The 24,288-nt window shown below is 43.2% G+C and overlaps 1 pseudogene; it reads left to right on the top strand.

Annotated features, from left to right (window-relative positions):
• Positions 1-8,839: 8,839 nt before the first annotated feature.
• LOC121167810 lies at positions 8,840-9,829 on the top strand (annotated as a pseudogene).
• The last annotated feature ends 14,459 nt before the right edge of the window (positions 9,830-24,288 follow it).

The raw sequence follows: 24,288 nt of genomic DNA, 5'->3' as shown, positions 1-24,288 counted from the left end.
GAAGAAATGAATAAACTAGATTAAGCAATACTGAAGACAATGGAAATGCTGAATTTTTTAAAAGGCAAAATTAATAAACCATTAGCTAGATTAAGAAAAATTAGGGCCCTGCATGGTAGACTAGCAGCTAAAGTCCTCACCTTGCAAGTGCCAAAATACCCATATGGGCACTTGTTCTAATCCCGGCAGCCCTACTTCTCATCCAGCTCCCTGCTGTGGCTTGGGAAAACAGTCCAGGACTGCCCAAAGCCTTATAACCTTGGACCTGTGTGGGATACCGAGAAGTGCTCCAGGCTCACGGCTTCAGATGGGCACAGCTCGGGTCACTGCGCTCACCTGAGGAGTGAATGAGCAGAGGGAAGTTATTTCTTTCTGTCTCTCCTAAAATATATATATACATATATATATATATATACGTGTATATATATATATATCTGACTTTACAATAAAAATAAATAAATCTTTAAAATAAAAAAAATCTAAAAAAAGAAAGAAAAAAAGTAGATTTAAGTACATAAAGTAGAAAACAAAGATATTAAAACAACTTTCACAGAAGTATAGTGGATCAGGGCTATCTGGACCAAGTGGGTTCTGCCACTGCTTGTGATGTGACCATCCCATGGGGATGCCACTCCAAGTCCTGGTTGCTTCATTTCTGACCCTGGTCCCTGCTAATGCATGTTGGAATTCAGAGGATGTCCCAAGGGCTTGAGTCCCTGTGCTGATGTGGGAGAACTGGAAAAATCGAATGATTCCTGTTTTCAACCTGGTCCTGCTTTAGCCATTGTGGTCACTTGGAGAGGGATAAAGCAGATGGAGATCTCGCGTTCTAACTCTCCCTCTTTCTCTGTAACTCTGCCTTCCATTCTGACAAAACGATCTTTATTGGAAAACAAAAAAGGAAATACAATAAATCGCTAGGGATTACCAACAGTAATTATAAACTAATAAGTTGTTCATTTCTGGATACTTAGTATTAGCCTACAAAAGTGCATCAGAAAGACACTAAAACCTGACAAAACCAACAGTAAGCAACAGAATCAGAAATAAATTTCAAAAAGAAATAAAATCCCTTCAAACCAAAGGTCAACAGCAGGTGTTTCCATTACTAAATTATACCAAATTAACACCAAATTTTCTAGAATTATTGTAAACCAGCGAAAGGGAAAAAAACAGTTCCAAATTTATCCTGGGCCTAATAATATTTAATTCCAAAACTAGACTGAATCAACAGTGGGTGACTTCACCCACATTGGACTGTGTTTCAAATTGAAAAACACAATGTAATTGCTAAGTCAAAATGCAATCTCCATTGTAGCATGATTAGACTTCGATGTATTTATTTCTTAATACTTCTTCTGAAACAACTTCATATCCCAGCAGTCTAGTTTAAAAATCATAAACCAGTATGCTTGATAAAAATAAAGGTAAAAATCCTCATATATTTCATATAAAATGAATTCAACAACACCAATAAATCAAATAATCAAAGCACATCTAGCCCGAGGATGTAGAAAATGGGGCAACAAATGCAAACCAATACACCAAATACTTCACAAAGCACGATGCAGGATAAAGCATTATTAAAACCATCTTACTGAAAACATGCAGTAAAATGCTGTATTAATTTAATAATGTACATAAATAAGTTGAACAAACCTACAAATATTCAAACATACCTCAACTGAGGCATATTGAAATTTTCTTCCAAGATACGCAATCAAATAAAAATGCCAACTTTTCACTGTTATTTAATATTTTCCCAATGAAAGTAAATAAGAGAAGGAAATAAATGCACAGAAATTGGAATCAAGAAATTCAAATTTGTTTCTGAATTCTTTTTCCCTGATTTTGTTGATAATGAACCCTAATGAACATCAGCACTGTATTCAGCCATTAAAAATAAAATATTGTTATTTGCTGCAAAAGAGATGAAACTGGATATGATAAAATCAGGAAAATGTACAAATAGATCTAACATATATATAAGTCAAAAACTCACAGCTGCACTTTGAGTGGTGATTATTACAGACTGAGAAGAGTGAGGCCTGGGGAAAGGAAGGAGGTAGAACAGGTAGCAAAGAAAGTGAGACAGAAGGAACAAGATCCAGTGTCCCATCCCAGTGTGTGGTGACTACAGTTCACAATAGGATAAGCTTATGCAGGGAACTGGAAGGGAACCAGGTTTACTGTAAAAGCAAAGGTAGATGAAAGCCTGGGCCCCTGGTTTACTCAGCTTAGGCTGTATATGTACACAAATACTGCACTGTACCTTGCAACAGTATTCAAACACATGTGGATCAAAATTCTGTGGAAGTTTTAAAAATCATAATCATGCCTTAACAGTAACAACATCTAAAAAATTTAAACTGTCTCTATCTATACAGTATAAAATACATTTAGTGCTTTTTAAAATTCTTTATTGAATTTTTGTTTTGTAAAGTATTTATTTATTGTTGTTGGAAATTCAGATTTACAGAGAGACCAGAGAGAAACATCTCCCATCCACTGGCTCACTGGCCACAACAGCCGGAGTTGAGCTGATCTGAAGCCAGGAGCCAAGAGCTTCTTCTGGGTGTCTCATGCACATGCAGGGTCTCAAGACTTTGGGCTGTCCTCTACTTTTTCCCAGGTCACAAGCAGAGAGCTGGATAGTAACTGGAACAGCCAGGACAAGAACTTGTGCCCTTATGGGATCCTGACACATGCAAGCTTGGGACTGTAGCAACTAGGCTATCATGCTAGGTTCTTTTTTTTTCCCAGGAATATATAATCTTAATTGTATTTTTTATCTTTTATTTTTATTACTTTACCATAAATTTTCATAAGCCCTGGGGATTTCCTTACCCCCTCCTTTTTGATTATTTAAAAACAATTCATTTATTTGTTTAAATGTGAAAATTACAAAGCAAGAGCCAAAGACAGACAGACAGAGTCCTTCCCTCCACTTGTTTACTCCCCATGTGGCCACAAGAGGCAGCAAGGTCCAGGATAAAACCAGGAGCCTGAACTCCATTCTGATGCTCCACATGGTGCAGGTGTCCAAGGAACTGGGACATTTTATACTATCTCCCAAGCACATGAGCAGGGAACTACATCAGAAAGTGAACATCACACTACAACTGCTGCCTCTCACATGCTTTTCAACAAATAATAGAGAAATTAATCAAAAAGTACAATGTGATTTTTGGATGTTGGGTCACTGAAAGTGTTTGACACTAAACATTCACTTTCTCCATTCTGATGCCTTTTAACATATAAATCTTTATTCAAAAGGATACTACCAAAAATGAACAAAACTGTTGCTCTTGATACTAAGTAAATGAATGACAAAAATTACACACAGCACAGGAGAAAGCAGTTGGGACTATACCTGAACTTATCAAGAAATTGGGAGTATACCTGAATTTCTAAAGAAATGAGACAGTGTTATTTACAATTGGGTTTAGATTATTTACAAATATACTTTACAGACTCTAGGGAAACACTCAAAAATTCAGTAGATATATCCTTGAAATCTTAATAGAGGACAGAATATGCACCATCTAAAATATTCAGATAAAATGAGGAGGTGTGGGCATCTAGTAGAGTGGATGAGAAACTGCTTAGGAGACGCTCACCTGACACTGGACTGTCTGTGTTTGTGTTATCACTCCACAACAAATTCCATCTTGCTGCTAACACACTCTCTGGATGCAAGCAAGAAATTTCTCAAGTATGCAAGTCTTTGCACCTGCTAAAATGGACACAGATTTAGTTCCTGGCTCCTGTTTTGGGCTTGACTTTGTCACAACTTGTAGGAATTTAAGGAGTTAACCAGCAGATGGTAGATCACTCTCTCTCCATGACTTTTATAAATGAAATATACTAACAAGATTTTTAAAAATGATAAGACAAAAGAAAATAATTTAAAAGCAAGAATTAGCATGGATATTTGGTGCAGCTTTTCACACACAATTTTGAGGACCACATGCTTCTTCCCAGTGATTCTAAATACAGCAGCACATTATGTGAAGGAAAATCTCATAGAACAGCAAGGGAAAGTACACACCGACTGGCAGTAATCAGGACAAGTTAATGCTACAGTATCAGTGCCCAGCCAGTGGGAACTGCTACTTAGCAATGTGATCAGAGATCTCAGTTAACTCTACATGAAGACAATAAAATCAAACCAAGTCCTAGAGAAACACAACATATGTGCACGGGAGGAAATGTTAGACTGAAATCCTTCTACCCTACAAATACTTCATACACCAATCAGAATTTATCCCCAGTCTGTACCATAATATTGTCCCATATGCAAAACATTTGCAATGAATTAGCATATGAGAAATGAAAAGCAAGTACTGTCATCATATCAAAAGCAAAAGCAAAGGCCAGCATTGTGGTATAATGTGTAAAGCTGCCAACTGCAACACCAGCATCCCATATGGAATCAGTTGTTCCACTTTCAGCCCAACTCTCTGTGAATCTCCTGGGAAAAGCAGTGGAACAATGGAAGATCATCCAAGTGCCTGGGCCCTGATCACCCACATGCAAGACCTGGAGGAAGCTGCAGGCTCCAGGACTCAGCTTGGTGCAGCACTAGCTATTTAGCCACCTGCAGAGTGAGCCCGTGGATAGTGATCGCAGTCTTTATTTTTCTTTAAAGATTCATTAATTTTTATTGCATAGTCACATATATAGAGAGGAAGAAAGAAAAAAGACAGAAATACAGTCTGATTTACTCCACCTGGACCGTAATGGCTGTGCAGTCACTGTTCGGCTGTGCCGATCTGAAGCCAGGAGCTCTTCTGGGTCTCCCATGGGGGTGCAGGGTCCCAAGGCTTTGGGGCGTCCTCCACTGCTTTCCTCAGGTCACAGGCAGGGAGCTGGATGGGAAAACGGGACCACAGGGATTAGAATCAGCTTCCATAGGGGATCCCAGAGCGCTCAAGGTGAGGACTTCAGCTGCTAGGCCACCTTGATGGGCCCTGTCTCTTACTTGAACTCTCACTTGAATATAAACAAATAAAACATATAAAAAAATTTTAAAAATACAGAAACATATTTTGAAGATTTATTTACCATACAATATCACTTTCAAAAATTCAGTTTAAGAAATTACAAACATAAATTGTCAGACAGTACTAGGATTTAGTCACCTCTGGAGATGGAACATCAAAGAAACCAAGGCCTGAACTGACAAAGGCTTTTTTCTCGCTAGGTATGCAGCTGATACTGCTACAGTCTCACTGAAAAATTGCAGAACTAAAGTTGTCAAGAATTTAATTTTCTTTCGCTTAGACCATTGCGTAAACTCAGGTTCTATGCAAGAGAGCAAAGATGTAACAACCACATCAGAGCACAGCATTCCTGCTTAAATGAGCAAACTGCGAATCAAAGCACCGGGACATGACAGAGAATGAGCTCTGGGGAGCAGCCTGCTTGCACTTCACAGGGAGACCCACACTCAGCAGCTTCCCCACGTTCCCAGGCCTTGGGGATCACTCTCACTGAGGACACAGTGCCCAGGGGGGCTCACTGCACTGATGGAGGGAATCCTAAGCAGCCAGAAATGTGACAGTGTGGACCTGGGAACTCCTCACAGCCTGCAGTGTCTCCTCCAGCATCTTAACTCTCTGATGCAAACAAATACTTAACTACAACTTAAGGCTGCGTTCACTGAGACTGGTTTTATAACACCACATGTGCTATGTTTGCTTAATACCAATTTACTACCAACAACTAATCACAACACAATTCAATTATCTCATCATCTGCAATTAGCAGAGGCTTCAGGGTCCAAGGCTCAATCTCTACATACAGGTGCAGGTTGATATTAGTGGATAGCAGGTGTCAGCTCTTTCTGGTCTTTTGCCCCTTTTTAGAAGTTGTGTAGAGGGCCCACTTCAGTATCCTAGCAGCTAAAATCCACTCCTTGCAGGGGCCAGGATCTCATGTAGGTGCCAGTACTAATACTGGTGATCCGGCTTCCCATTCAACTCCCTGCCTGTGGCCTGAGAAAGCAGCTGACAACAGCCCAAAGCGCTGGGACCCTGCACCCACATGGGAAACTAAGAACCAGATTCTGGGTTCCTGGCTTGGATCAGCGCAGCTCAGGCCTTTGCAGTCACTTGGGGACTGAATCAATGCACAGAAGATCTTCTTCTCTGTCTCTCCTCCTCTCTGTGTATCTGCTTTCCAGTAAAAATAAAATTAAACTTCAAAAAAGACCCTTGTCCCAGATATTAAACACAAATAATACTAACTTTTTATTAAACCAGTCAAATACACTCACATTTTTTTACCCTTTCTGCCACCAGAATAGGAACACTGCAAATATTCACTGAAATAACTTAGGAAACCAGTCATAAACACACTCACAAATTGAGAAGTACTCTCAGCCACCAAAATCTTACCTTCACAAAGAATCTTTGTTGGTACAAATTATCCTCAGACTAAACCAACCTGTGGATGCCAAATGGAACTGCTGCGTATCCCAAGCTCACGACCCTAGGATGTACTTGGGCCTTTGCCAAGGTTTTACTCCCTAGGTAGCCAAGGCTCAGAGAACCCAGAGTGCATCAATCATTTCTCTGGATGACATTAATATGTCACCAAGGAATGGAGTTCTGGATGGGCAAAGCTCTGAGGGGGTAGCTATATTAAATAGAAATGGAACACAACAGATGCCCTCAAGTTCAAGGGCATCAGCTGCCACTCTGAATGGAAACCCCCAATCTACTGGTCTCTTTCAGGGGGAATGAGTGAGCCAGAGGACGAGTTAGTCATGTTTTTTGTTTCAAAGTATTTTGAAACTCAGAAAAACAAAAAGAGTATAGTAGGACCATGTAAATGTTTCAATGGGGGATCACAGGTTGAAGATATTCTGATAAAATGCATGCAGGTAAGTTAGGTAAAAGGAGATACACTAAGACTTTTGAAACTTATTTTTTTTTCTATTTACTGCGCTGATTTTTCAACCACTCTCTCACTTCCCACATGCCTGCAACAGCCACAACACCAAAAACAGGTCAGGTTTTTCACCCTGGTACCCAAGCCACTGTCTGCTGCCTCCCAGCCTGGGCAGTAGCTGCACACTGCATTTGCACAGAAATGAAACCCAGGCATTCTGATGGAGACACAGGAGTCCCAATGTCATCTGAACCACTGTCACACACACCCACACAGGGCAGGGATGCCTTCCCTGTGCTGTGTCAGGTGGCAATTCACTGCTTTTCTCCCACACCAACAGTTCACAGTAAACAGTTCTAAAGAGCTAATGCTTATTTTGTGACACAGAAATTTAAAAAAAAAAAAAAAAAAGACAACTTACTGAATTGTATCTTGCAGGAAATAGTGACTCCTGTTGTGATTTTTCAGGGCAGAGAGCAGCACTTGGCATTGAGGCAAGAGTTCTGCACATTCAGAGATTTATTCCCTGCCTTAATGCTCTCTGCTGAACCTGACTTATTCCCTCTACAACTCATGGGGACATTTAATCCCAATTGGGAGAACTTAAGGGAATGGGTGACAACATACCAGAAGCCATCAGGATAAATCAGTAGTGCTGCCTTCACAGCTCCTTCCTCAGGTTCTTCTAGAGAAGCCCCTTTGTGTGAGTCCCCGTGCACGCCCTTGGCTTGTCTACAAGGTCTCTGTGCCACCCCAGGCCTCTGCCAAGCACAACGCCAGCACCACATGCTGCCCCTCAACCTTGCAGCAAAACTCGGAGGAAAACAAGGCTGTTTGTTCTACCTGCTGGAGTCTGTGCTGGTCTGGTGTGAGCAACAAGAAAACTGCCCCAGACCCTTAGGAGGAGCTTCACTGAGGACTGAGCTGGGGGCTGGAGACGCGGTTGCTCAACTAAACAGATACCTTTACATAAAGAACAAAGAAATATGCCCAACATGCAGGTAGAACTCTCCCTGGGCACTCCCCCCTCCTCACTGCACAATGGGTTCCACTGTGAGTCAAGGTCAGTGCTGCAGAGTGAGGACCCCAAGGTCCCCCTCCTGGCCCCCGCCCGCCCCGCGGCCTCAGGAGATGCTCTCACACACTCACCCTTCCCAGCTTCTCACCAGTCGGGTGTCCTGCACAGGCTCCTGCGGGGAGGGAGCTCACAGGGCAGCACTGGCTCAGCCTCCTGCGCCTCTCCACCACCAGCACGACCAGCAACGTGGTTATGGCGGCGCCCACAACCTCCCGCCCGGTTTCACTCTGTTTCCTGGGTGCGCCTGATTGGACCGCTCCCACAGACCTGAGCACGTCAGAAAATGCGCAGCCAATCAGAATCACAAAGGGCAGAGGGGCAGTGAGGTAGGATTCTGGAGGGAGGGGGAGTGAGGGGCGGGGCTTCACCTCAGGCAGGAAGTGGCCTCCTCTCTTGCAGTTTGAGCCTTCCAACAGCAGGGGCCGCTGTTGCCTCTCACATCAGTCCACCTCCTGGCCTCTCCTTCCCTCTCTGCTTCAAGTCTAGAATCCCAAAATGTGTGACAATAGTCTCAAATTACAAATCACTGAATATTCAATCGTTTCTGGGACGTCTTTGTAGTGGCTTTTGACGTTAGGTAAAATGACTTTTAAAATACAGAATTGAAAAATATTTGAAAATATAGTATAAATTAATCTTTTCAATCTCACTTCTCTGATTATCATTTCATTTCCATATTTTTTTAAATTTTCATATTGCTCTATATTGTTTCTTAGTAGTACGTAGTTCTTCATTGTATATGTTGATCTCCTATGTAGAAATCTTGCCTGATTCTCTCATCAGTTTAAGTTTGGTTTGCATAAAAGTCCCATTAGTATATATTGATAATTCTGCCACTATGCTACAATTTCCTTTCTGTGTTTAAATTCCCGATTATGGGCCGCATCCCCGGCCGCAGCTCCAGCGCCAGCCCCGGCGCCCTCGCTGCCCAGGCCCGCGCTCCCGGGGCCCTTCCCCGGCGTGGTCAGGCTGCACCTGGTCATCCTGGCCTCCATCGTGGATGATCGGGACGCCGCCCGGGTGGTCGGGACGCTGCTGGGAACTGTGGACAAGCACTCAGTGGAGGTCACCAATTGTTTTTCAGTGCCGCACAATGAGTCAGAAGATGAAGTGGCAGTTGACATGGAATTTGCAAAGAACATGTACGAGCTACACAAAAAAGTCACTCCAAAGGAACTCATCCTGGGCTGGTACGCTACAGGCCATGACAGCACAGAGCTGATCCACGAGTACTACAGCCGGGAGGCCCCCAACCCCATTCACCAGTCTGCAGAATGGCCGCATGAGCATCAAGGCCTACGTCAGCACCTCGATGGGTGTCCCAGGGAGGACCATGGGAGTGATGGTCACACCTCTGACCGTGAAGTATGTGTGTTATGATACTGAATGCATTGGAGTTGACCTGATCATGAAGACGTGTTTCAGCCCCAACAGGGTGATTGGGCTGTCGAGTGACTTACGGCAAGTAGGCGGGGTGTCCGCTGGCATCCAGGATGCCCTCAGCACAGTGTTGCAGTACGCCAAGGATGTGCTGTCTGGGAAGGTGTCAGCCGCTTCTTGATGAGCCTGGTTAATCAAGTTCCCAAGATAGTTCCGGATGACTTTGAGACCATGTTCAACAGCAACATCAATGACCTGCTGATGGTGACCTACCTGGCCAATCTCACATAATCACAGATTGCCCTCAATGAGAAACTTGTAAACTTGTGAATGGGCCTCAAGCAGCACTCCTGCCAGTCTGGTGTCATTCCGAGCACTCAGAATAAAGTGGTTTCTTTGTGGTATTGAGTCACCTGAATCAGTCAGCTATCTGTGACTAAATAAACTAGCGTACCTTTTATAAATGAAAAAAAATAAATAAATAAAATAAATTCCCGATTATATATTCACAACAATACTTAAGAGACCAAGTGAGAAGGCTTGTCAAAATTTCATCTAAAGACTTTCAGTGTTGTATGTGATAAACATTGTATTTGTATTTCCTGCGTTATGAAATATGTGTATTTCAGTGACTTGGTTTCCACAATTTGTGGCTTTTAGTTTCTGCTTTAAAATATCTTACTCGTAAGTATTTCAGAAAATTCTGTTTTAATCTAATGAAAGCTTACATGTTTTGTGAAGGATGATATTGTTCATATTCCTGAAATTGATTATTTACATGGTGTTTCCTTTTTCATGACTTGTACTAATTTTTTATATGATTCATTTATTTTTCTGTAGCACCCAACAATAAGAATGACAATGAGTGAGGGCTGATCAGGAAAGGCCACTGTTCCTACTAGGACAGGAGGTAGACTAAGTAGGGCTGGTCCATGGACCCACTGGTGTGTGTGAGATCTGGCAGGGAGGGGTTCTGATGTAGGAGCTTGGGGAACTCTTCTGTAGGAACACAGTCCCTACAAGTAAGCACAAGAACTAAGACAGGGAGCAACCCAGACCAGGCCAGGTTAGGATACCCACTGGCATGCATTTGGCTTAGGTCAGGGGGCGAGCCAGGCTGGAGCAGTTCCTATCACCTGCTGTCAGATCTGAGAACCAGAATTGTGTGTGGGACACGCTGGTTAGGGCTGCGATATCAGCTAGTTCCCATTAGGGCTGGTAGTAAGGACTGGCTGGGCTGGGCTAGTCTGTAGTCCCCCACAGCATGAGCTGGATCTGGGGGTGAGCCAGGCCTGGTCAGGCTAAAACATCCACTGACTAATGCCAAGGTGAGGTGGGCCATTCCAGTCTGGGCCACAGTGCTCAACCAACACATGTGAGCCCCAGGGGGTTGAAGAGAGGGGTGAGCCCTGTAGAAGGACTGAGGTGAGCTCCCATGCCGGACCACTCCTCCCACTGGTGAGCCTAAGAGCTGGGATGGTGGCAGACAGACCGGACAGGGCTACAACACCTGTTTGCCTCATGTGAGCTGGATCAGGGGAAAGCCAGGCTGGGCTGACTGTATGTAGTGGTGTATGCATAAGCCAAAGTGGGTGTGGGTTGACTGGGCTTGACCCCAGCACCAACTAGCAGATGCTGGCAGATGGGGGGCAAATTCTGTCAAGTTTAATTGCAGAAACGCCTGGAGAGTACAAGACCTGGAAGTGGGTGAGGGTCCCGTAGGGAAACAGTGGGCACTTCCCTCTTGGGTTGCCACTCCCAGGGGGGAGCTTGAGAACCAGGACTGGGGCAGGCATGGCTAGTCCGAGAGTGGCACCTGCAAGCACTGGATAGTGGTTACTGAATAGTGGTGCTGGCGTGGAGAGTGGGGCTCTTTCGGATGAACTAGCCTTAGGTGCTCACTGACATATACAATAGCTGAATGGGATAGGGGACAGACTGAACCAGTCTGCTGTACATATCAGCAAGCATGGGAACCAGGGCAGGGGGCAGGCCTGGTGGGGGTTATTGTGGATCTAACCAGGCTGCAACTCCTCCTGGTTTACATGAAGGCCAAGTGTGTGCTGGGCAGAACTGGGCTGTGCTGCAACACCCATTGGTTTCCATAGAAACCAGGGCTGGAGACAGAACTGACCCAGCAATTGCAACCACCAGTGTGTGCATATGTTGATTTGGATGACAGATTCTGCCAGACCTGTATTAGCAAGCACACACAGGACCAGGTCTGGGATTATCCCAAATGAGGTTTCGTTGAGAACCACCAAACCCCCGCAACTCAATGAATGGATTCAGAACTCCAATCAGAAGGTTTGGAAGTTCTATTGCAGGTTCTATGGTCTGACTGTGGAGTTCAAATATATATGTCTGTATTCCTTACCCTCTGATCATTGCTTGGGTGGGACAATAAAGATGTTAATTCTAAGATGCTTTGTATTTCTAATTGTGTAGTATCAAGAGTTCCAGGAGAGGTAAGGCCTAGCAGTGATGGAATGTGGGCAGAGAAGCCAGGGAAAAGTGAATGTCTGCAGCTTTGTAAGTGTGTCCAGATTACTTGTTGCATGTCTCTTAGGATAACTTACGTTGTTGGGGAAGCTGGGACATAGATCTTCAGTTTCATGGATGGACTTCAGAGGAATGACCATTTGTTCCTCTTGGGGTTTTGACTGACTGGATTGCTATATGGATTTGTGATTTGTTATTTCTGGTAGGCCCTGTTATCACCAAGCTCAGTTAATAAAGACTGCTTAATAAACCCTAGACTTGTCTGGAGTGATCTCACTCAAAACCCACAACAAACATAATAGCTAGCTTCTTGTACCCTATGAACAACATCTGTGTATGATTAAATTTAACTTTAAAAAAATATTTATTTTGGGCTGGGCAGCGTGGCCTAGCAGCTAAAGTCCTCGCCTTGAACACGTCCCAGGATCCCATATGAGCACTGGTTCTAATCCCGGCAGCTCTACTTCCCATCCAGCTCCCTGCTTGTGACCTACGAAAACAGTCAAGGATGGTCCAAGGCTTTGGGACCCTGCACCTGTGTGGGAAACCTAGAGGAAGTTCCTGGATCCTGGCTCTGGATTGGCACAGCACCGACCATTGCGCTCACTTGGGGAGTGAATCATCAGACAGAAGATCTTCTCTGTCTCTCTTCCTCTCTGTATATCTGACTTTGTAATAAAAATAAATCTTTTAAAACATACATTTGTTGTATTTTTATTGCAAAGTCAGATTTACAGAGAGGAGAAGAGACAGAGAGGACGTTCTTCCATCCATTGACTCACTCTCCAAGTAGCCACATTGGCCAGAGCTGTGCCCATCTGAAGCCAGGAGTCTGGAGCCTCTTCTGAATCTCCCACATGGGTGTAGGGTCCCAAACCTTTGGGCCATCTTCAATTGCTTTCCGAGGCTACAAGCAGGAAGCTAGATGGGAAGCAGTGCTACCGGGATTAGAACTGCCATTGGGCTACCATGCTGTGCCCTATTATTGCATTTATAGGATAATGTTTACATAGTTGAGAAGGGTGCATGCCCATGTGGACCACTGACTGGTGGGAAGGGTCAAGGAATAGGGAAAAGTGGATGAGACCATTGTTTCCAATTTTCTTTTTCTTTTTTCTGTGTCTAGGGGAAGAAGAGATAGAAGAGGAGGAGCCACTGCCAGAAACCTAACAGCATCAGTACCCAGGGATGGCACACAGCCACTTGATGCATATCCCATGATATGCAGCATGCTGCAAGGGTTCTGCTCAAGTGGTTTTGATAGTTCTGAAATGCTGTTGATTTTGCTGCTCCAAGGATGAGAAAATCTTTCTAAGGTCCATTGGCTGACATAGTCCACCTTAGCGTTTTTGATTCTTAAGCACTTCAGGGCCCTGCGCAGCTTAAGTTCTTACCTTATATCTGCAGGATCCCATATGGGCACCGGTTCTAATCCCGACAGCTCTGCTTCCCATCCAGCTCCATGCTTGTGGCCTGGAAAAGCAGCAGAGGATGGCTTTAAGTCTTGGAACACTACACCTGCATGGGAGACACAGAGCAGCTCAAGGCTTCAGATGAGCTCAGCTCTGACCATTGCAGCTACTTAGGGAGTGAACCATCATACGGAAGATCTTCTTCTCTATCTCTCCTTCTCTCTCTATATCTGACTTTTCATAAATAAGTAAATAAAACTTTTTTTAAAAAAGAGAATTTCAAAATTCTGTTGTTAAAAATAGACATGTTAATATGATAAAGCTTATGTTAGTAAAACGGGAGTTAACAGAGAACAGCCCAAAGCCTTGGGACCCTGTACCCACGTGGGAGATCCAGAAGAAGCTCCTGGCTTCAGATTGGCTCAGCTTCAGCCGTTGCGGTCACTTGGGAAGTGGCGGTCACTTGGGGAGTGACTCATTGGATAGAAGATATTTCTTTCTATCTCTCCTCCTCTCTGTGTATATCTGACTTTTCAATAAAAATAACTAAATCTTAAAAAAAAAAAAAAAAGAAAAGACAATTTAGGAATGTTTCATTTGCAACTCCATTTTTTTTCATCTTCTATCAATTGTATCCAAGATGAGTAGCTAGAAGATGGTAAAATAGTGAAACATTTAGTAGAAAAAGGCTAAATTTTGTATTATCCCGGGTGTTTTTAAGATATTTTATTTATTTGAAAGAATGATAAGAGAGATGGGGGTAGGGAAAAAGAGAGATAAAGAGAATTTTCCATCCACCGTTTCACTCTGAACTGTCAGGGCTGGATTACACCTAAGCCAGGAGCCGGTGTCTCTATCTGCCACATGGGTTGCAAGGCTGCGGTCCAGGTATGTTAGCACAGAGCTAGATAAGAAGTGGCACTCTGATGCGATATGCAGGTACTTTAGCTGTGTTAAAACACTCGCCCCAGGTTTTAAGCACTATACGCATACATGCTGTTTTCAGTTAAGGGTTCTGCAACAAATACAGGGGGTACTTCATAAAGCCCATGGAAAATGTAACGGAAAGATAAGTTTATTTTGGTGTAAAAGATTTTGAAATCTGAACATAATTGTTCATGATACCTATTTTCCAAGCACCTTTTTTGATAGTTTCTTTTATAACTGAGATGTGGCGTGATGTGTGAGAGGATGCACAGGTAAAAAAAAAAGACCCAACTCTGACTCTGAGTCGTGTTTATCGGTTTCTTATAAAGTGTCACGTGAAATTTGTCTCTTACATATCTTAGTCCATGATTCTAATCTATATAAATACCCTGCATTGTGCTTTAATTCCAATCCATTCCAATCTTGTGTGGAGAAAACTGCAGTTTGAGAATGCTCGTGGGATTTGCATGTCTGTCACTTGCATCTCAACCAAAACTCTTTTTTTTTTTTTGAAGATTTATTTATTTATTGGAAAGCCAGATATACAGAGAGGAGGAGAGTCAGAGAAGAAGATCTTCCCTCCGATGATTCACTCCCCAAGTGAGTGCAACAGCCGGTGCTATGCCGATCCAAAGCCAGGTTCCAGGAGCTTCCTTCCAGGTCTCCCACATGGGTGCAGGGTCCCAAAGCTTTGGGCCGTCCTCAATTGCTTTCCCAGGCCACAAGCAGGGAGCTGGATAGGAAATGAAGCTGCCAGGATTAGAACAAGCGCCCATATGGGATCCTGAGGCGTTCAAGGCGAGGACTTTAGCCACTAGGGCATGCCACAGTGCCCTCAACCAAAAATCTTAACAGGGCTGAAACATGTAGCCAAAGCGTACTGCACAATTGATTTCTCTTTTTTCTCATCTCACTAAGCACATACCAATATACTGAAGCACCACAAGAAGTTCATGGAGGAATCAACCTTAAACCTAGCATTTAAAATTCCCCACTCCATTTTGGAGTTCCTGAGCTTGACTCCCTGGTTTCCTGACTAATTTCCTGGCAAAACAGGCCCTGGAGGAGTTCCATGATGGTTCAAATAACTCAGGCCCTAACACCCACATAGAAAATCTGGGAGTTGCAATTTCCCTGTTTGAACACAGTCCATTCCCAGTAGTAACAGGATTTTAGAGAATTTTAGAGATTGAGCCAGTGGATACAGTTCCCTGTGTATCCATTCCTCACATACAAAAAGTTGAATTAAAAAAAAAGTCATGAAACGTGAAATTAACAAAATTAACAAAAAAGTTTCTTTGGGCAAAGAGAAATTTTGAATTCAGTGCATGCAAGAAATATTCATAACCTTATGGAAAATGTATACTCTGAAGAAGGATTTTTTTTTTAAAGAGTGCTTTGTACTGAAATGAACATTTTAAAAATTTCACTTTTGAATTCCACTTGTAGTGTGAGAGGGGTTAGACTGGATAGTAGTGTTGCAGGATTTTTGACTCCGAGTATGGCAGCAACCTCAAATTCTTGTCTTGCAGGAAAGAAGAATTTTCATGCGGACACAGTTTAGTTTTAAAGCAAGATTTATTAGAAAAGTTGAGAAGAGAAACTCCCGTCCTAGCAACGGGAGGGGGTTTTGAGATGGAAAGGACCCCAGTGCTCTGCCATAGTGGCAGGAGGAAAAGAAGCTGAACCCCAGTGCTCTGCCATAGTGGCAGGAAGAGAAGAACCCGTATCAATGGTGGGGAATGCACCTTTTAAAGGTTTCCCTCAAAGATGTTTCTCCATGAACAAAGAAAATTCCTGGTTTCCAAGGTACCTGGCCTTGGGACAAAAGGTCACAGAGATACCAGACATAGGACATTCCAGGCCTTAGGCAGATGTGTATTACTTCTTCCTGTTCTTCTTTCAATGATAAAGAGATCAGCCTGAGGCCCTCCCACAATGGCCAGAGGGGATGGCTGATACTTCAGGTGGGGAATTGGTATGCTAATAGCACCCCTGTCCCTTGGAAGAGACCTGCTCTGGTGAGTTCAAGACATGGTGGGGAAATTCTCTTTTATTCCAGGACCCAGAATACCCTAACTGCCTACTACCCACTCTAACTCCTCTCTCAGTAGGGTAGTTAGGGTTTCCTGGGACCCAAGTGATTTTTCCTCAAATATAAAAGAGCATTTTCCCCACCATGTCTTGGATTCACCTCTCTTCCAAGGGACAAGGGTGACATTAGCATATCAATTCCCCACCTGAAGCATCAGCCATTATCTCCGGCCATTGTGTGGGAGGGCCTCAGGCTGGTCTCCTTATCATTGAAAAGAGGACTGGAGGAAGTGTATTACTCATATTCCCAAGGCCAGGAATGTCCAATGTCTGACACCTGTCTGGTCTTTTGCCCCAAAGCCAGATACCAGGGGGACCAGGAATTTCCTTTTGTCCTTGGAGAGCCCCTTTGAAGTAAACCTTTAAAAGGTGGGTTCCCCACCTTTAATACAGGTCTCTTTTTTTTTTTTCCACTTTTCCTCCTGCCACTATGGCAGGGGGTAAGGGTCCTTTCTATCTCAGAGCCCCCTCCTGTCACTAGGACGGGAGTCTCCTTTCTCAACTTTTCTAATAAATCTCGCTAATAAAACTAAACTGTGTCCACACGAAAATTCTTCTTTCCTGCGAGACAAGAATTGAGGTTCCTACCCCATTCAGGGTCAAAAATCCTACAACAGTAGTTACTGCTCATTAAAAAAAAAAAATTATGGGAGAAAAAGAATTTGGGAAGTAGTTTCTCTAAAAACCAACATTCCACACATTCTTTTGAATTAGTAGCTTGAGCAAGAATACTTCGAAATTGGACTTGAGATTTGCCATGATGTGAAATTAGACTATACTATTCCTCTATTAGTATTTCACTACCTCTACTCTTCCATTAGACCATGTGCACTACACCCGGGTTCAAACGGCTTTCAGAACACGTTTCAGAGGCCTACAATGCTGTGTGCACATCAAGTACAATCTCCCTGTTACTGGCTCAGGAAATCTACCAGCATTCAATTTCCTAAGAACCTTCAAAGTCATTTAGCCTGGAGCACTTGTAATGTCAGCACCCCACACAAATCTTGACTTGAGTCCTAACTGCTTCATTCCTGATCCACTTCCCTGTTAATGAACTTAGCAAAAGAATAAAAAGGTGGGCCAAGTGTTTGACGCCCTGCTATTTTTTTTTTCTTTAAAGATTTATTTCTTTTTCATTACAAAGTCAGATATACAGAGAGGAGGAGAGACAGAGAGGAAGGTCTTCCTTCCGATGATTCACTCCCCAAGTGAGCACACCGAAGCCGGGAACCAGGAATCTCTTCTGAGTATTCCACGCGGGTGCAGGGTCCCAAAGCTTTGGGCCATGCTCGGCTGCTTTCCGAGGCTACAAGCAGGGAGCTGGATGGGAAGTGGAGCTGCCAGGATTAGAACAAGCGCCCATATGGGATCCCAGTGTGTTCAAGATGAGGACTTCAGCCGCTAGGCCACTGTGCTGGGCCCGACATCCTGCTATTCTTATGAGAGACCTGAATGAAACTCCTGGCTCCTGGCTTCAGCCTGGCCCAGCATCCTCTGTTGTGGTGATTTGGGGAGTAAATCAGTAGAAAGAAAATCTCTCTCTCTCTCCCTCTCCCTAAGATTTATTTATTGAACATCACAGTTACAGACAGAGGGAGAGAGAGCCATACAGATCCTCCATCCACTGACTCATCCCCAAAGGCCAGGGAATATTAACTTAGGTCTAGGTGAAATGCCAGCATTGAAGGCAGTGGTTTTACCTGCTTGGCTTTGCTCTTTCACTATTTCTCTATCTTTCTCTACTTTCTTTCTCTCTTTAACTTTGCCTCCCCAAAATTTTAAATAATTCTTAAAAATTTACTGATGCACTTTTTGTATAAGATCTTTATTGATTTTTCCCTATCTTGAGTACTTCTTTTATTTTCTCTCTAGCCCATTTCCAATGTTCAGCTGTTTGAGTTCAGCATCCAATTGCAAGCCTACGGTATGCTGTAATTATTATATCTCCCTTCCAAATCAATAGCATTTCTCAGGCTAACTTCAGAAAGAAGTTCACATCAGGCAAGCAATTCACTGAAACATATCAAGAATCTCCTAAAATGGTAGTGTTAGTGTATTAGCATCAGTATATTGCATGACCTAACACATCTTTTTGTAAATTCATCTCTAAAAGATGAAGGAAACATTTTCCTAAATTGCAATAATGCAGCTTATAAGATTTTCAAATTTCCTAAGTTGTTTTTCAAATTTGCCTAAGCTGTTGATTTTAATTGAAAGTACAGTGCCGGACTCAGCATTGTGGTATAGTGGGTATGTTAGAGTCCGGGCCAGAGCTCCCCGCCCGGACATTAGGGTGCGAGCTAGTCAACCCCCAGAAAACGACAAAGAGTCTTGCTGGTAATGCAAAAAGCAAACAGAGTTTATTGTGCCAGTATGGGGTCAGATCGTACTTGGGGCACACAGGCCAGCCAAGTGGATCGGACCCCGACTTAACACAAGGCTGGAGATTATATACCCCGTCTTGGCTGTAACATAGATCAAAGTCAACTCAAAAGTAACAAATTTAGGTGCAAGCAGTCTGTTCCATTCTCACACTCATTATTTATGGCTCCTCCCATCCTGACACCCTTATCTTTTATGGCTCCTCCAGTCTTTTATGGCTCCTCCCGACCCTGGCTCCTGGGAACTGTGCCCCTGCCTTCCTGCACCTGGGTTAGATGGTAGATAAAGAAACAAAGGAGACAGATTGATCACTAAAGTGGAGCTTTCCCACAGTTCAGGCACCTTCTGACCTAGCAAAGTAGTGGCTTCTCCCCCAAACGGCCTAATATCACCCAACACTAATATTCCTAACATTCTAACATACTAACATTATTCCAACACTCTAACAGGTAAAGCCACTGCCTGTACCTTTAGCATCTCTGATGAGCACTAGTTTGTATTCCATTGCTTCACTTCCAATCTAGCTTCCTGATAATGACCTTGGAAAGCAGCAGAAGATGTTCCAAGTGGTCCTACACCTGTATGGAGACCTGGATAAAGCTCCTGACTCCTGGTTTCAGGGCTGACTGTCGCAGCCATCAAGGGAGTGAATCTGCAGATGAAAAAGTATCCCTCTGTCCCTCCTTCTCTTCTGTAACCCAAATAAATAAACAAATCTCAAGCAGGAGTACAGTGGATTGTTTGCTGACAAAATGACTAATCTTTTCCACACACTTTTGGACCCAGTTTCTGTTGCTATTCAGTTTTACTGTATGATATAATTTAATTCCCACTTCTCAGATGATAAATGAAAGATGAGTATCGCTAATCCACTGTGCAGACTATGGGCTGCCCTTAAGATCAGAGTGCTGAGCTGCTCAGAGGTCTTAAAACTGATGCCAGTATGGTGTCACGGACATTAGCTGTTGACTCTTTCTATTTTCAAATGAGTAAGAGAGGGGCTGATATGGTAGCAAAGTGGGTTAAGTTGTCAGCTGTGATACTACTAAACCATATCAGAGCTCTAGCTTTAATACAGGCTGTTTCAGCTCCCTGCTGATGCACCTGGGAAAGAGTCAGAAGATGGTTCAAGTGCCTGGGCTTTGGATGGTAGGCCCAGCACGATAACCTAGAAGTTAAAGTCCTCGCCTAGAACGTGCCGGAAGCCCACATGGGCACCAGTTCTAATCCCGGCGGCCCCAGTTCCTATCCAGCTCCCTGCTTGTGAACTGGGAAAGCAGTTGAGGATGGGCCAAAAGCTTGGGACCCTGCACCCATGTGAGAGACCCAGAAGAGGCTCCAGGCTCTTGGCTTTGGATTGGCTCAGCTCCAGCCTTTGCAGCCACTTGGGGAGTGAATCAATGGACAAAAGATCTTCCTCTCTGTCTCTCCTCCTCTCTGTATATCTGACTTTGTAATAAAAATAAATAAATCTTAAAAAAAAAAAAAGACTTGCATGGAATCTCTAGTTTCTGACTTCTGCTTTGCCCGGCTCCCACTGTTGTAACCATCTGGAAAGTGAACCAGCAGGTGGAAGACCTCTGTCTCTCTCTTTTTCCCTCTCTCTCTTACACTGTCTTACAAACAAACCAAACCAAACTTTCTGGAAGATTTATTTATTTATTTGGAAGATGGAGTTATGGGAAAAAAGAGAGAGAACTCTTCCGTCTGCTGTTCATTCCCAAAATACTCATAATAAATGGAGGTGGATCAGACTGAATCCAGGAACCCCTTCCACGTCTACCACATGTATGCAGAAACCCAAGCATTTGAGCCATCTACCCCTGCTTTCCCAGGCACATTAGTAAGCAGCTGGTTTGGAAACGGAAGTGCCAAACGGGTGAACACATAGGATGTCAGTGCCTCACAAATGGAAGAATCTAGAATTGGATCACTCTCGTGGTGTTTCTGTGTCCAACGGTAATGAACCTTGAAGAGATTTCTAGAAAGAACAGAGGGTAAGCCCCACTTGTTTGTTTCAGAAGCCAACACTTAACCTATAAGTTCAACACATGAGAATATACGATAGACTTGCTATACTATTCAAAATATCTGATTGTCCATCAATGGATAAATAAGCTAAGTGTGGTATGTTCATGAGCTGTAATCTGAAGAGAATGAAGCACTGATACAATAGGAATGACACTCGAAAAAATGTCATTGCTGCCAAAAGCAACCAGGCACAATATGTCTTCTGCTGTATGATCGCATCTATATTTAATATCCAAAGTAGGTAAAACGATAGATGGAAAATCGAGTTAGCAGTTTCCAGCAGCTGGAGGTAGGAAGAAACGGAAAGGTATGCTTAATGCAGAGGCTATGGTTGCACAATGGATTTGGTGTTGAAAACACCATTGAATTAAACACATTCAAATAGACTATTTTGCATAGATTTTACTACAATTAATATACATCTGTAGCCAAAGGATCAAGACAGGACTGTAAGAATAAACGAAACTTCCCATGAGTGTTAGAGGCTTCCAAGAGATCAGCATGAGTCCTGGGATGGCTTGGTAGGATGCGGAATATGAGCTTTTGGTGTCTTCATCACCACCTAGAAAATAAGAATAAATTAATAATGAAATGCAAAGTGCAATTATTAGGCAGGCACTAATCCAAATCTGATTTAAGCAGTGTCATTAATTGCAATTCACTGGAAAATCCATCCCCCTACTTACACACGAATGGAACTTGGTCAATTCTCTCAAGAGAGCCCAGTAGTGAAGTGGAAGTGGTTTCTAAATGGATGTAGAATTTAAATTCAAATGTTAACAAGGTGACTTTTGGTGTGTGCACTTAGCAATAGGGCTAAGTGAAACCAAAATCAGGACTTTGAGAATGATACAGATAAAAGCTTTTGATGCGGAATTTTGCCAGCTTTGGGGTTACAAAGGTGCAACCCAGAACAACAACAACAACAAAAAAACCCCGAATCTGTTTAGCGCTAATGGACTCCCTTGTGTCTAAACAGGAATGTTTCTTTAACAGGAAGGTAAAAACGCCTGCATGGATCATCTGTGTGCAGGTGGTTGCTGTTCATTCATTCAGAGGGTCAAGTGCGGGCTAGTGCAGACGCAGCACTAATTCTTCGTTGAGGATGTCAGAGTCTTGTTCTGTTTGAAGAGCCAGACTGTTCTCATGGTATTGGACTGTGTTTAGATTTAAATTTGTAACTAATAGCATAAATTCTCTCTCATATAAGGAAGCCAACACAGAAAGTGTAACTCCAATAGTCCAATCCATACTGTTTTGGATTGTTTGTTTGCTTTTTTGGCTGTATCCCATGTGTTTTGATGTTTTTATTTCAGTTTGGTTCCTTCCAAATAATCTCTTTTCTCTAGTCGAATTCATCACGTGCTCATGAATTATACGATGGCATCAATTCCCTCCCCCCCCAAAAAAAAAGATGGTGTAGTATTTGTATATAATGCTCCAATTAACTTAAACTCTAGACTGATTATAATACCTGAGTCAGTGCAAACGCCATGTGAAGAGTTGTGATACTGCATTGTTTAGGAAATAAGGACAATGAAATAGTCTATTCATTTTTAGTTCCAAATGCCTGTTTTTAAAGTGTTCGACTTGATTTTTTTATATGCTTCACATGGGTATGTATAAATATATGTATGTACATTCACATACATATACCAGACCTCCCCCTTGAGGGCACCAAAATCAGAAGCTCTCAAGTCCCTTCTATAAAAGTGGGTTACCTGGGCCCGGCGGCATGGACTAGTGGCTAAAGTCCTCAACTTGAACGCTCTGGGATCCCATATGGGTGCCGGTTCTAATCCTGGCAGCTCCACTTCCCATCCAGCTCCCTGCTTCTGGCCTGGGAGAGCAGTCGAGGATGGCCCAAAGCCTTGGGACCCTGCACCCGTGTGGGAGACCTGGAAGAAGGTCGGCCGTTGTGCTCACTTGGGGAGTGAATCATTGGACGGAAGACCTTCCTCTCTGTCTCTCCTCCTCTCTGTATATCTGACTTTCCAATTAAAAAAAACACCCCCCACACACCTTCATGAAGACTTTAAATCATGTCTAGATTGCTTCCCAAACCAAATGTAATACACATTCTATGTAAATGGTTATGTTTATGTGTTTAAAATATGTCTTTTAAAATTGTTGCCTCTTGTATCTGCAAATATTTGCAATCTACGATTAGTGGAACGTGCAAAATATGGCTATGGGGAGGAAGAGTACTTGGTCAAGTGATTAAAGCACTTAGGCAAATTAATATACCCATCCTTCCCTATGGTTATCTCTCTCATGTTGTATGTGCAGGTGGAGTGAGTCTGGACCTCTCAGCTCTCAGCACACAGCTCATTAGCAATGTACCATTAGTACCCGAGCCTTCATATTGTACATTAGATCTCAAGACTCACTCATACCATGTGGCTGCTTTTTCCTGATGTTAGTGCTAAAGAGACAAAGATATTAAAAGTCTATTTGAGTGATAGATAATTCCTTCCCTAACCATGAAAGAAGCGATCAGTAATTTAACAGCAATGATTCATTGTAGACTGAGAAAAAAACTATTGACTTTCAATATAGAGGCTTGAAAAAGAAAAAAAACTTTTTGCAGCTAATTTTGCCTTGTTTTTGCTCAAAGCAGGATGCACAGTTTTCCTTGTGATGGGAAGGCAAAAGGTCAAAAACTGAAAATGACCACAAATACAATAGATGAGTTCCTGTCTTAGTTCCTTGTTCCTGAAAGTTCCATTTGCATCAAGGTTGTAGTCCACATGGCAAAGAAGGGTCTTACAATATGATGAAAGTAGGGACTTCCATTCCTGGAAAATGAGAGGATGTGTAACAGCAGCCATGGATACACAGAGTACTTTGATTAGAGCGCCCAGATCACTCTTCCTAACATGTTGAAAGATGGCCTCATTAAGCAAGTTATCACAGGGATGGAGTGACTTACAAAACACCGGGGTTAGGGCCCAGAGTGGTAGCCTAAAGTTCTCGCCTTGCACACGATGGGATCCCATATGGATATTGGTTGTAAAATTGGGGCCCCAGTTGCCATCCAGCTCCCTGCCTGAGGCCTGGGAAAGCAGTTGACGATGGTGCAAGGACCTGAGACCCTGCATGCAAGTGGGAGACCCCGAAGAGGCTCCTGGCTCCTGGCTTTGGACCATTGCAGCCTCAGCTGTTGCGGCCACTTGGGGAGTGAATCAACGGATGGAAGATCTTCCTCTCTGTATATCTGACTTTGCAATAAAAATAAATATATATTTTTCAAAAATGATACAAGACTTAGAACATGGGATGAATTATACTTCATTCTCCAGAGTGCGGGACTCATGAGGAATCCACACCACAGGAGTGGAGAAGCCGTTTGCTGGCAAAAGCCCTGTGAGTATTTGTAGCATCTTCACTGACAATAACAATACAAAATTATCATTTTAAAAGCAACCTACAAAAAAAAAAATAGAGCAACCTGCAGCAGGTTAGTCCCAAGGGCACAGGGGCAGCTGGGGGGGCTTGGGTTGGGGTTAGGTGAAGACCTCGCACAGCCCACTGGCACACTCTAGAGGCTTGTGGGGTGTGGGCTTGCAGGTGACTTGATAG

Source organism: Ochotona curzoniae, unplaced genomic scaffold, assembly GCF_017591425.1.
Source record: "Ochotona curzoniae isolate NIBS_2020 unplaced genomic scaffold, NIBS_Ocur_1.0 patch432, whole genome shotgun sequence".
Classification (NCBI taxonomy): domain Eukaryota; kingdom Metazoa; phylum Chordata; class Mammalia; order Lagomorpha; family Ochotonidae; genus Ochotona; species Ochotona curzoniae.
Note: the sequence above shows the minus strand (reverse complement) of the source record. Positions and strands in the feature narration are given on the sequence as shown.